The 15,436-nt window shown below is 35.0% G+C and overlaps 1 non-coding gene across 1 annotated transcript; it reads left to right on the forward strand.

Moving 5' to 3' along the window:
• Nucleotides 1–1,076: 1,076 nt before the first annotated feature.
• Nucleotides 1,077–1,210, forward strand: LOC129780715 (U4 spliceosomal RNA). The gene has a single exon (XR_008744009.1). It is a non-coding gene; the product is annotated as a U4 spliceosomal RNA (small nuclear RNA).
• The last annotated feature ends 14,226 nt before the right edge of the window (nucleotides 1,211–15,436 follow it).

Raw genomic sequence — 15,436 nt, forward strand, 5'->3', positions numbered from 1 at the left:
CATGTGTCAGTTTTCTGCCAGTGTTCATTATTAACATTCGTCCAGGCCCACCAAACGCGCGCGAGGCTCAAACTTTCGTAGACAACGCTCTTTTTTTTTTTTAATAATAATCTACAATTTTAACAAATTTAACAATACAAATTTAACAACAAAAAAAAAAACATCTTCATCATCAGTACGAACATTGGAGGTTGGAGGAGACGAAACAAACAAAAGAGTGCCCTCGATGGATTCTTATGTGTGTCGTTTGATGAATTGGCGCAGTCAGGACAACGTCATTCTAGGATGTTTTGAGATGTGTCAATAATCCATGGTCAACATATTCGCAAAGGTAGAGAACGAACCAATTTAAAATTATTTTCGTGTCTACTAATCTGATACAAATTAAATTGCTCCACGAATACGGTTTACTTATTTTGAAGTTTATTTTGCGCCGAGACAAGGTTGCTACATTTCATAGCACGGATGATATTCACGTGGAATCTAGCCTTCATCGATCATAAGTTATCATAAGTTAATTAGTTATTTTTTATTCAACAGTCAAAATATTCACTACAAGTAATTTATAGGCAGAACAACGTTTGCCGGGTCAGCTAGTAATCTTATATTATAATGATGAGTTTTGTTAGAAATACTAGGAATTTTATAGTAAAAGGTAAATTCAACGAGGACGATTAGAAGATCAATCAATGAACAGTTCTGTGATTGGACCCATGAACATGCTCATAGTAAAAAGGTGAATGTTTGAAGGTATTGATAACAAAACACAAATTTTGGGCAGGACGAAGTTTGCCGGGTCAGCTGGTGTTTAATAAAGCGTCAAATTTCGATCAGAAATACGACTTTTCTTTTTCCCCAACCGTATATTAGTGATGAAACGGATAGTGGTTTGGCCGGATACCGGATATTGGATTCCGGCCGGATATTCGGCTCTTTATTAGCAAATACAAAATTGAGAGAAACGGCATGTGACATAGTGCAAATAAAGTGTAGAATATAAGAAAGAAATAAACACCTTTTTAAATAAAAATTTTTAACGAATGTTAAATTTATCGTTTAGAATAAGTATTCAACTTAGCTTTGTGCAGTGGCGATATCGTAGCCAATGAGGTTATACCGAAGTGCGATTATTGCTAATTGAAAAAAAAACTTATTTTTTATGTTTTTTTATACCTGGCTAAAATGGCTAAAATGATTGTTAACATGCAAAACTTCGAAGTTTCGAAAATTCATAAAAATCGATATTCTTCAAAGTTCGTCAAAAGTAGTTTTACCATGTTGGACTGATTTTTGAAAAACAAAATCAATTTCTATTTTATACGAAACAATTAAAAAAAATATATGTATTTAAGATATTGCAAATTAAAGTTTTTTTTTGTAAATAAAAAAAGAGTACTATTTTTTTCTCCGTTTATATTTTTTCACGTTTTAAAATCAATACTTAATAACTCTTTCTAAGACACTATTTCGGTACGACTCATAGTTTTTGAGATATAAATTATCAAAGATTTCTCTTACGAAAATCGATACGCCCGTTTCAAAAGTTACACTTGAGTCAAAATATTCCCAAATGTTGTGGAAAACTTATAATTTTTCCAACCCAAATGGATTACAAACTTTCGTTCGAATCAAAAATATAAGTTTTTGAAATCTGCATTTTCAGTTCAATTTCATTTGAAATTGCACATCAGTGTTAAATTTGAATGATAAATCATTTTAATTGGGAAAGTTACTCTGTGAAAAATGCATATCATAAGATTCATAAAAGGTATATATGTAAAACATAACTTTCTGTTGCATGTTGATTGATGTTGGATGTGTTGAAAAATTCTTTCATCAAAAACTTTCATAATAATTTGGTGGCCCTGGAAAGGACCGTTTAGTTTGATTGTTGGGTATTGTTTTAGTGTGTGTGAGTGTGTCCATTCAGGTAATTAAATTATTCCTTACGGGACTAGCACGCCGAGGGCAGTTTCAAATTATTAATATTTGAAAGAAAATTTTCACTTCATGTTATTTGATTATTCAAAAGACTTAGTACTGAAGCTTACTTAACTATATAAATTTTCTGAAATTTTTGCTATTTTTCAAGAAAAAAACATTTTTTCTATTACATTCTTGATAGTAAAAAGTTTATTTTCATTCATGACTTTTATTCTAAAAATGTGTTTGTTCCACCTGAAAATCCGTGTTATCACCTTCCCCCCACAAATTGACGGAGCACAATGCCGACAACCCGAAATCGCGAATATTCGATAGTTAGTTTCATGAAATGTTCTTCATTGTAGTAAATTGTTTCGGAGTGCTCCAATCGATTGAAGTAAATTCATCAGGAAATGACTGAGCATTAAGTGCTTGAAATCGGATAATTTCCACGATGTGGAATTAATTATGATAGCGCGATACCAATGAGATACATATAGAGGTGGAGCAGTAGGCGAAGTCTATCTGTATTGGCAAGCAGAATATCGTGTCGTAATTATTTGCTTTCAATATGGAATGTATATGAAAGATACAAAACAATGTTTAAAGTACTCACGGTTGCATGATAATTTAAGCCAAAATTCTCATGAAATCATTCAACTGGTTGTTTTTTAACAGATGGCAATTATATCGTGGCTTATTTTGATTATTCATGTGGTAAAAAGTTCGAGAGAGCAGTCGTATGTTTAGTTCTTGAAAGCAGTAACATTTCCGATGAAATTTTGATTAATTGGCGATTATTATCTTACAACATGAACACCGACACAGAGAGCCTTCGAAACATCAACTTCATAACGGTAAAATAATGAAACTTCGTTTGTTTCTATGAACATGGGGGAGTGAAAATGGCACATGGAAATATCACTTTTATCCGTCACTCCACGCTATCACGTTAGCCTCATATTCAGCGGGAGCTCTACAAAAATGTACGTTTTTAATTAATAAATTACTTCCTGAAAATAGCATTTTTACATGGATGCGGTGGGCAATCAAAGATAAACACAACGACTGACGTCACTATTTGCTAAATAGTTATGGCAGCGCATGCTATGTCGCTCGAAACTCGACCATCTTCATTACCTTCTTTCCAGGACATTGGCGCGATACCAAGATAATATTTTTAAGACTCACTGTGTCGATGTGTGCTATGTGGGTAACCAGTCTGCCGGCAAGGAACAATCCACCAATAACGCTACAACTCCAGAGGTCTAACTTTGACTTTCAGATTTTGAAATATTTTAGGTAAACATGTTTATCTTGGAGTGTGTAAGATACAGTTGGTTTGTTAAGGTAAATACTATCAAAATATCTATGAATTCCGTGGTTTCGTGAAAGGCCGTTACACGTTTGAGGTTCCTTTTACTGAAGCTTAACGTGCCGGAAACAACAATCCATCGTATTTGAAGTGAGAAACTTAGTGTGAACTAATTGAGTTTAAAAATTGTTCTATATCAAACGAAGGAAACAAAAGTTAACCAAATCACATCAAGTTCAACAATTTTTTAACAGAAGATTTCCATCATAAGACTTCTTAGGATAGGCAAAGAATAACAACAGATTAAAAAGACTTTTGTAAATCAGTCTCGAGTGAACCTAGCTCATATATAGCTCATATATACAGAAAAAACAGTAATGTAACGTATTTTCACAGACGCAAAAAGCCGCATGCAGACATTCATTTACGTTGAATTATACCTGTTCTCCGGCGTTATTTTCTGTACACAATCTTCCACCACGCCGACGCTTCTCTGATGCCTCTCCATTCGGGAATGTTGGACCGTTGAAATGATTTCCTCGTGCAAACCGCAATGCTTTTACAACCGGTTAGCCACAATTCAACTCTATAACACATAGCTGGATCTTGAGCACGGTACAAATTGACCCAGCGTTACCCGTTCCACTTGACAACTGGTTGCATGGTTCTTGGTCTGCTCCTTACTACCGTAGAGCAGACTCTGTATGTGTGTCATTTGGAAGTAAAATTGGAATGACATTTGCAAGTTCCGAATGCGAATAGAAGGGAATGTCGGTGAGTCTATGGGAGACAATGGTGGAGAAAACGTTGGTAGACGGAACAACTCGAACAAGACACATCTTGCACCCTGGTCGGTTTTCTGGGAATTTTATTCAAGCCTGTATATATATATCAAGGTTCATATCCAGCATCATGTTCACATATTTGCTTGCTAGTAATAAACAAAAACCCTTGAAATCGAATTGAATTTGGTGCAGCCGGTCTAGAGATGCTGTGGAGAAGTGTGAACGTCGCATAGAGCATGCGGTCGGTAATCTCATTTGCGGCCATTTGTAAAAACTGTTTGTGATGCATTCCGTTGTGGCAGACAATGTTATGAGTCGCCCCAGTTTGTGATGTTTGAAAATGTACATTCACTGGAATTTTCATTCTTGCCTCTCATTGTTTTCCAGATAAATATTTGTTTGTTCTGTTCTGGCCGATGGATGGAGATTGCAATTGCTATACCTAGGTTTTCATCTCGTATACCCTTATCAATGGAAATATCAGTTGTCTCAAAGTCTTACAACAAATCTTTTATATCAATCTAGGTGTATCCAACCATAAAACTGTACACTCGTGACAACAGAAGTGATACTATTTATTAATTTTTTTATCGTTCTCAATATCTCGAATAGTTTATTTTTCAACAGCTTTATTTATTTTAACGAATTCTCTTTTTTGTAATAAATATTCAATAATGATGATAAAATATCGCAAATGCAAATAAAAATCTTTAATAAATAAAAAAAACTGATCAAAATTAACTTAATTGCTCAATTGAAAAAAACCTATTTTCCTGATAGCACGATGATCATATACAAAGAGAAATAGAAAGTGATCCAGAAACGAACGCCTTTCTTCTGGATGAAAGTCCGGCGTTTTAAGCATTGTGCACAAAAGCTGGCCATGGTTTCAAGAAAAACGAGTTTCAAAACTCATACAACAAGACGCAATCGCTTCAGGTGACCTCATACTTTTGGCAGTAACTTACCAACGAAATCAAATATCAGAGAATCTCTTAGGACAATATTTCTGAGGGCGGAAGCTTCCCAAAAATGCAAAAAAAGGAAATTCGATTTTTTCCACCTTCCAGACCGGGGTCGCCAGTTAACACGTTGACTACTACGTCAGACACGGGTGACTTACACCGAGTTTTCGCTCAGGCTGCGTGACTGACTGACTGTATAACATATGATAATAAAGATAACTAATGTAAGCATATAAGCTTATAAGGGTTCCCTTTCGAACCAAAATACTTTCCACTATGATAAGAAACGATGGCCCTAATATTTCTCAAAATTTCCATAGAGTCACTATGAAAACTTTTTTTTTCTCGTTAAGTTATATCGAGTTACGTTATACCGAAGCAAAAAAAAAATCTTTTTTGATTGATGTCAAACTGTTTATGATTACTCAAAAATGTGCAAAAACTAATTTTCTATCACCCAGCTGTATTTATACAGCCATTCCATGCCAAACCGATATACAGGGTAGCTTCGATATAACGTACATTTTACTTTCAAAATTGTACGTTGTATCGAATTTTACGTTATATCGAAGCATGATAAAGAACTCTGAAACGTAGCTTATATTACTTTATTGTGTTGCTGTTTGAGTAAGGTTGATGAATAAAATCAATAAGAAGACGAAGTCAGCTTTTCTCATGATGTTTCCCTCCGTTTTGTTGATTGAATTTTGATTCATTTAGAATCCGGAATCACAAAACAGTTGTATTTCGGTATTGGTTAAAGTTACAACACAAGCTTTAGTATCAAAATACAGACAATGTATTGTTCTTTCAGAAAATAAATATTCAAAAAAAATTTTTTTTGGACTTTGGTAATGTGTACGTTATATCGAGGTAAAATGTACGTTATATCGAATGACGTTATATCGAGGGTACGTTATAACGAGGGTACGTTATAACGAGGGTACGTTATATCGAAGTTTCCCTGTAGTGGTTTTAAGATTTTAGTGAAAATGGTAGATTTGTTCTTTATTACAAAAAATTTTTTTTCGCCTCAAAAACGAAAAATAATTGATTTCGAGATATATTATGTAAAAAATCCGCTTCCAAGAAAAAATATAAAAAATTATAGCGCCCTTGGTCCCGAGACCATGAAAACTATAAAAAAAAAATACAATCAATAATAACGAAAACAAAATTCAGATTTTCTGCATTAACTGCATTAGCAATGAAAAATCACAAAAACAAAAACAAAAAAACGCCACTCTGATTTCGAGATGTATTATGTAAAAAAATCCTTAGCTTTCAAGGAAGAAATATTTAAAAATATACTGTCCCTGGTTCCGAGACCATGAAAACTATAAAAAAAAAACAAATACAACCGATAATAACGAAAACAAAATTATAATTTATACAACTGTAGAAAGACTAGCCAATTGGTATTTAATATGTCGATGATTTGAATCGGCTCAGTACTCCAAAAGTTATGAATTATTAGAAAAAGTCATTTTTGAAAAAAAGAGAAAAAAAAATATTTTTCAGACAACCCTAAAATGGGAATGGGAACCCTAACAAAAAAATTATAAAAAAACGAGTCTTATATTTTGTGATAAGGAATGAAACGACCTCCTTTCACGAAAATTTGAGAACCACTATATCGGTTTGGCATGGAATGGCTGTATAAACCTTCCTTATGCATATTGAAGATAATTTTCGTAGACAAACATGATCAGTTTTAAGTAGAGGAAATGTCTGAAAAAAATTAAGTTAACCTTTTTAGACCCGAAGTTCCAGTCAGACTATTTCTTGAAACGTAAACAGTCTTGCTGGCATTGTTATTGGAGTATATAAAATATCTTACGACGAATCTTCTGAGAGTAACAGCTCATCGTCGTTTTCAAGATCTGTAATTGAAACAAAAGAGACGAAACTGAATCGAACCTTATACCCGAAACTCACGACACACATTTTGGGACTGATTCAACGAAGTGACAAATGAAAATAATTCTTAGCGTCGCGTTCAGGAAAAAAAATTTCGTTGCCAACGAAATCGATGAATTGGAAATCATTTAGAATCGATCGCAATCACGATTCTTACATTCGGTGATCATTGAAATTTAAGCAGTCAACCGAGGGCAATAATTGTTAGAGATGTTTCAGCTACTTGCAGTAGTATTACATCGAAGACTGCTCTCTGAAGACGGTGAGACATTAGAAGAAATCAAATACTAATAAAATAAATCAAATAATCATTAATGACAATTTAACTTTTAAGTCTCACATTAATAATGTTATCAAAAGATTGCCAAAAAGTACGGAGTTTTGTGTCTTTTGAAAAAAGAGTTGACAATAAATAGTAAAATTAAATTGTATAAATCGTTGATCTCATCACACATAGACTTTTGCTCGTCGATTCTGCTCCTTGCAAACAATACACAAATAACGAGATTGCAGCGTTTACAAAAAATAGTTATGCGTTTAATCTTATGGTGCAGTAGATACACTTCCTCTAATTTGATGTTGAACGCGCTACAGTGGCTATCTGTGAAGCAAAGAATTTATTATTTGACAATGGTTTTTATGTTTGAAATTTGATGTTCATAGATACAATACAAGAAACGCGAACGATGCAAGGACACCAAACTTTATGTTTACTTGGTCGCAAAACTGGTTGTTATATAAAGGGAGTAATTTTTTACAATCCGATGCCCAGGGAAATAAAACGTGCGATGACAGAGTTCAAGAAAATGTATATTTCACACGTGAAATCTGTTTTGTTTTTTTAAGAAAACTTTTCGTTAAATTATTTACTTGTGTTTCCAATAGATTTAAATTACAATTATTAAACTACCATGTCCGTACTGGTGATGATGATGTTTTTCTTTTTTTTTATTGAATATTTCAAGAAAAAGAAAATAACTAGAATTGTCTACGAAAGTTTGAGTCTCGAGCGGGTTTGTGGGTCTTGACTTTGTTAATGATGAACACTGGTAGAAAACTGACACACAATGAAATTTTATGTAGGGTCTGAAGTGGAAACTGGAATTGGGATAGCTCATTCAGAATTGCCGTAAATTATCTTTCATCAGATGGTTATATCGATTATTTCTGATTGTAGCAGATCGCTGTTCTAAGTTCAAACTTTTGGATATTGGGTTCAATTCCCAATCAGTCAAGGATCTTCCCGGGTTGGAATTTTACCTGACATGCATTGAAAACAAAAACATTGGGCTTGAAGTTGAGATTATGTTGATATCTATATAAATAAAAATGTAAGTCAAAATCTGTTGGTAAGCGTAAACCCCGAAGAAGCGATGGTCCGATTTTAGCCTTCTTTATTTTGTTTTATTCGTCTCTTCCCGTAGATCAATATAGTCGAGAGAAAAACTGGAAAATTTTCGGAAAATTCGGAAAATTGAATTCCCACATGTTCGAAAATTACATCATGATAAGCGTTGTTAGTCCATTCGATGTTTGCGCTATCGAAATTGATCTATGTTCGAAAGTGGAAATGGATTTTCAGGCGGAATAACGCATTACCATATCTTATATCTATAAACAAAAATGGAAGGCCAAATGTGTTGATAAGCAGAAAACCTGAGGAAGGATGGTTCAATTTGAGTCATCTATATTTCGTTGTATTCGTCTCTTCCCGTAGTTCAATATAGCGGAGAGAAAAATCGGAAAATTCGGAAAATTGAATTCCCATATGTTCTACAATTATCTAAGCGTTGTTAGTCTATTTGATGTTGGCGCTAACGAAATTGATTTTTGTTCGAAAGTGGAAAAAGATTTTCAGATGGAATAACGCATTCCTATATCTTCTATCTAAATAAACAAAAATGGAAGGCCAAATGTGTTGGTGTGCCCTAAACCCGAGGAAGGAATGGTCCGATTTGAGCTGTCTTTATTTTGTAATATTCTCTGTATCAAACATGTATTCCATGCAACGGAGAAACATGTTATTTCCAAATACTTGAAGAATCTTGTGCGAGAATTGTGTCTGAAAATCTATATATATAAAATTCTCGAGTCACGATGTTCGTGGTCGAACTTCTCCGAAACGGCTCGACCGATTTTCATGAAGTTATGCACTGAAAATTTGGTAGGCATGAGAATAGGACGTAAACTATATACGATACCGCTAGGGTACCGATTACCATATGTTTTATACCGATTAGGGTGGTCCTATGCAAAAAAAAATCTAAAATATTTATTTTTTTTTTTTTATAAATTTGGCATAAAAGTACATATAACCTCAAAGGTTTACCTCCATTTCCTATTTTTAATCGCGATTTTAGTATTTTGGTATAAATAAAAGACGGGTGGGTAATGTCGGGGACATAACCGGAGTGACGTAGGACTATACAAAGGGGACAGCTTTTGTTAAATATATATTTTAAATATATTGTTTTATTTTCTTCTCTTACGTGAATACCTACCTATCTACCTGAAAAATGGATTAGTTTACTGTTTACTCTTTATGAATATGTTGATGGTTCTGAAAAGAACCTTTGGTGTTGTGTTTTTGTTATCACTCGATATTCCCATCTTGTTCGGTTAAACCTTCCGGTTTAGCTATTGCGTTTGTCACTCGCCACAGCTTTCACAGTTGAAAAATTTCTTCCCATCCAGCTTGTGACATGTTGTTCAGTAAATTACATTTAATGCAACGTGCCGGAGAAACACTTTGCCACTCACTGAAACTAATTGTTGCCTTGATGAGCGCCGAACCGAAGCTGCTCTGTTCTTGATGCGGGTTTTCTGATTGTCGTGAGCAGCTTTGCAAGCCAACTCGAGCACTCCAACGGCCGAAACTCTATAATCGCTGTTAGGTATACTGATGCTCCGGCACCAATCCGTTCGGCCTAGTTACCCTTGCGGAGCAATCAGTGAATGCGAGCAACAGGGAACTGGAGACTTGCATGGTTCGAGTTAGACTTTGCCTTTCCCTTAACTTGTCCTCCTTTGTTACGTCCACGATGCCGATGCCATACAACCACACGGGTTTACGGTTTGAAAGAAAATAAGATATTTTTTTGGGGTCCGCGTGTTTTATACTCTAGCGGTACACACTCACAGGATAGAGACAAATCGGCAGACTCAGCCAGAGGGACGAGTCCAACGAGACGAACGAGTGAGCGTTAAAAGGGAGCGATGGCAAAAAAAATACATTCATTACGATTTGTTCGCTCGTTGGATTCACATGCAGGCTAAAAAGGGTCCTTTTCAGGATCACAAAATTATCTTCAATCTAAAGAGTTTATTGTTTTGTTATCACTCGATATCCCCATCTTGTTCGGCTAAACCTTTCTGTTTAGCGATTGCATTTGCCACTCGCCACAGCTTTCACAGTTGGAAAATTTCTTCCCAGCTTGTGACATATTTTACAGTAAATTACAATCAATGGCACGCCGCATTACCACCACTCAGTATCGGATTGGAGGTAATTTTAACCTGTAATTGAACATTTGCGATGACAGTGGTACAGTGTCGACTTTCAATGTGGGGTCATAATTTGGACCCCGAACTCTATGTTTACAAAAATGTCCAACTAAATATGTCGCATTACAGGTCCGTCCAATTAGCTAAATGTCGAGATAAGTGTAAATTACTGTACTTTCAATCTAGAAGCAATTTAAGAATTGGTGAAAATCAATAAGCTCAGAACAACTGCCAAATTCACATACTCATCATATCCTGGCAAACAAATTATGAAAAAATCAATTTGTGTTTTATTATTATTTTGGATATTGTTTTAGAAAGCATTGAACTGTATTTCCTAAACTCTTTTTTGGAAGGTTTAATGGCCCTGAAAAGCGCCTTGTTTTATGGAATGGTTCCAATTTAGAAAATTTAGTACTCGTGGTTTTGAAAAAAACCATTTCGAACGCCCTCGATGCCGCCTTGTTCTGGATTTGCCACCAAAGCAGTTTGTATGAAGAACAAACTTTTTTCTTCTGCTACCTGATGCCGTTTTGCGATTGCGTTTGCCACTCGCCCCTCGCTGCAACTGCCTGTTGTCTTGATGTCCACCGAACCGAATGTGTTCTGTTCCGAATGCGGGTTTTCTTATCGTCACGAGCAGCTTTGCCGGCTAACTCGATCACTTCGGCGGCCGAAACTATATAACGCCGGCTAGGTGGACTGGTGCACTGGTACTAACGCGCTCGGCCTAGCTACCCTTGCGGGGAACTCCAGATCAACACGGTTCGAGCGGGATTTTGCCTTTCCCTTCACTTTTCCTCCTTTACCATGTCCAGACATGACTGCTTGGGTTGGTTTGTTGATGTGTTGTGATGCGAACCGATGTGGTGTACGGTTTGAATGAGAATGATCGTTACGGCAGCGGAGCGGGGATCTTTAAGCTGACTGGCTGGCTCGAGAATTACGCATGTGTGAGACTGCGACCAATGTTTCGTTCATTTTTTTCTTTTTCCTTTCCAATCGTGCTTCATTCTATTTCGCTGCTGCTCTGGTTGCCCGTTTTGGTCGATACGATTTGAGGAGCACAAAATGGACCAATCAAAAATGGGCACATAGTGCATTTTGACAATGCTTGATATTTCACAATTATTCAATTATTTATCTCAAGAAAAATGAAATGTTATTCGTTATGATAGATGCGTAGATATATTTCCTATCAATTGATGCAAAAACCTTTACGATCTATTGAGAAATGCTTGAGTTATAAGCGTTCCAAATCTTGCATTTTTTCCTACTTGTTCAGTGCCTAGATTTCCATTTCACCCCCTATATCTTCCGGTTAGACGTAGTCCTACGTCAATATCCAAATCATCCGACCTTGAAACGCAATGCGTATAGACGTTATTGAGCTTCGTGTTCCATTTCTGTGAAGCGTAAATTGTTATGAATTTTCGAGTGAAATAAACACGCTTTTAAAACAAAAATTTTAAATGAACTATGGCTCTATTGTGTGTTCTGTGTAACAGAATAACACATTCTTTACAGGTATGGAAAATATCGGACGAAAATAGTCTCTGATAATTATTTTATATTCTGGATAATATTTTGGCTGAATTGCAAGGAGATTTATAGAAAAATAGTTGAGTTAGGGTCAAGGCTATGTCTACTAAGTATTCAAACAACATCGAATAAACATTTTCATTCAAATTTCAACAATTTAAATTGCTTTCGGGTCTGCTAATGACGAAATATGGGTGATTGTTCGATATTGTTACCACAAACATGGCCTTTTTTATAGCCTTGCATGGCAGATGGAAACTGTACAATGCATTTTCTTAAAGATTTCATCAACGACACGACCGCAAGCCTAGGTGGATGTCCAATATATCAACGAATACAAATTCAGTAGTGCCATATTCGCCTCGGCTGAGCAAACCATTCGATGAAGAGCAAGAAATTTATTCCTTTTTTCAATTTACATTTAACGTTCAAGAGAACAAACATGTCAGATTTGTGAATGAAATACATCGGGAATGGAATACAAGGAATGTTTTGTGTTTTTTAATTTTTGTCATCGACTTGGCGCTCTACACCTCGGCATGTCAAACACAAGTATGAAAGAAAGAGTAACGAACGTTTCACTGCACTGTGGTCACGCGTATTCTAGAGCTTGCCACTCAGAATGCATTCGAGGCGTGTTATTTGGCATAGAAATCTCAACTAAGTACTAATAATAAAAAATGACGCAAGTAATACTACGTTGAGACGGCGAAGTTCCTCTAGGAACGTTAGTGCCATTGAAGAAGAAGAACGAACGTTTGAAGTATGTGTAGATCTTTAAAACACAAAAATAACATTGGTTATTTTTTATTTTACAATCAACATATTCACTAGAAATATTTTTATGGCAGAACAACGTTTGCCGGGTCAGCTAGTAATTTTATATTATAAGGACGATTTTTTGTAGAAGTACTAGACAATTTATAGTAAAAGGAAATTGTAAAAGGTCTAAGGGTAATCAATCAATGAAGAGTTCAGTGATTGGACTCACTAACGTTCACTTAGTAAGAAAACGTGGATGTTCGAAAGTATTCAAATTAAAAAATCTGTTTTGGGCGGGACGAAGTTCGTCGGGTTAGCTAGTTTTTAATAAATTAGTTCAATATGCTTTTAAGCTTTCTACTTTGGATTGAGTTCATATTTCGGTCACGTTATTTTGTAATTTTTTGGACGAAAATTAAATTACACTTGATTATATTTTATAGTCAACTGCGAAACACTCACCAAGAAATCACAGTAAACTGTTAACGATGATGAGAACTGATGAAACACGGCAGAAATTTAAATATTTATAAACGGGTAAATTCTACGTGCTCACGCTAAGGAAACGTCAAACACAAACGATAATGAGTAGTGTTGTAATATTTCTGCCGATTATATTATAATTTAAATGTAGTTCTCATGTGAAATGATAGTGAAAACAAGGGATTACTCTAAAGAAGCAATTGTGATATTATTTTGATAGTTACATCATCAGTGCATTAAGCATTTCAAGATATTAGAACAAAGTGTCCGAAATATGATTCAGAACAGTACATTAATGCTATTGGTAAGTATAAATCTAATTTGAAAATAAATCTGGCATTTCAGTAATTAGACGTTATTTTTAATCAATGAAAAATGATTTTGTTGTGCTATGCTAGCTAGCAAATGAACTATTTAGTCATGATTTATGTTGTGTTAATGAGAAATTGTTGATTTTTTTTCTCCAATATCCAATGTCCGGCCGGATAGTAGGTTACTATCCGGCCCCATAACAAATATTGGCCGGATAGGCATCTCTAATATATTTTATAGCTTCTATGTTTGACTTACTTTGTTTCCAAATGGAAATTTCTCTGAATTTTGTTCTAGAAACATGTTCAAAGTTATGATAAAAGTTCAAAAAGTACCATAATAATACCCAGTGGAAAGACCGCCCAAAAATATCAGGTTAAAGGCATGCGTATTTCATAAGGGAAATTGTTGTGAACTGTAATACAAAACAATCCGTACATTGCTTTTCCACAAGTTCCTTTTTATGAAAAAAATATTGAAATAAATTCAGATAAATGAAACACGAATCGATAAACATATTTCCTGAAATGCTAAATGTACTGATCGGAATCTTTGTTTACGTTTGTAAAATCTTCATTCAGTACAAATTTAATCATGTTTTAATAAGTTCAAATATTGAAAAAAAATGTGAGCTTTATTTGTTGCCGTTTCAACTAGCAGTACTCGTTTTAAAAATATGAAACATAATATTTGTTAATGCTAACCAGAAATCCCTACGTTGTGTCTTACTAAATTCGCGATGATCCACAGCACCACTCACCAGACGAAACTTTTAAACGAAAAAGCTAAACTTTTTAATTTTATGGGTAATTTTATTTGAATAAAACTTTCATCCAAACTGTTCAAGCTTTCTATTGGTACTGACCTAAATTATCGGGTACAATATAGCTTTAGCCTAATGTTACAACAGGGTTGCTAAATTAATTAGTCGACGCATCATTTTTTGGGCAACAATGAAGTTGGCTGCGTACTGCTGCTGAACACTACACTATTGTTCATCAATATTATTGGGTTTAGATAGGACATATTCACAAAACCAAAGACCAATTTATGATAGTTATTTGGTCGAAAACTTATTAGAAACATTTATTCGAAAAAATCCATGCTTCAAGAACTATTTCTGTATTGTTTATTTTTAATTCTAAGACATTTTAAAAAGTTATCGAGGTTGCTTCAAATCGAGGTTACCTTATATAGACGAATTTTCAAAAACCGCTGCTACTGTAACAGTTTGGATAATTCATTTTTCAAACTTCAACCGAATCAGCTCACTAGATTTGGAGAAAAACGTACCGCCAGAAAGGAACTGTTTCAGAGTGAGCTATAATAATTATTAAAATAATTATTAGCGTTAAAACTATTTCTTAAAAATGTGACCTGTTTTCTGATTTGTCACTCTTACCAGGAGACGTAGTCCTACGTTAAATAATTATACTATCTCATCGCTTTACAATGAATTACTGGATAAATGTAATATTCTTACTTCGTACGGAGGAGGATGAGGAGACTGTGATTGAGTTGAGTAGAGTTAAGTGAAGGGGTAAAGTGCACAAAACATGCCTCTACTTACAGTCCCAACATTTCTACTATTCCAAATCATTTCAGCTGGATTTCCCACATCTCTCCTAGCTGATCTGTATAATGTATAATGTCAACAACCATGTTCACTCCAGTGTTTGCTACCTTCGTACTGTTGCTCAATTTGCCAATGCCAATAAGTTAACACACCTCTTGGCAATTATAATTAACTTGTCAACATCCGCCCGAGTGTGTTGCTTATCCCATCTGCTTTGCTCGGTATGGCTTTGAAGTGCTCACCAACATGGATTGTATATAATCTTTATCACCCCGACGCTCCCAATTGGATAGGGTTGGATAGGCAGCTCAAAAATGTCTAGTGTTCTACCGTTTTTTTGTTGTTTTTC

The sequence above is a fragment of the Toxorhynchites rutilus genome, chromosome 3 (genome assembly GCF_029784135.1).
Source record: "Toxorhynchites rutilus septentrionalis strain SRP chromosome 3, ASM2978413v1, whole genome shotgun sequence".
NCBI classification, from domain to species: Eukaryota; Metazoa; Arthropoda; class Insecta; order Diptera; family Culicidae; genus Toxorhynchites; species Toxorhynchites rutilus.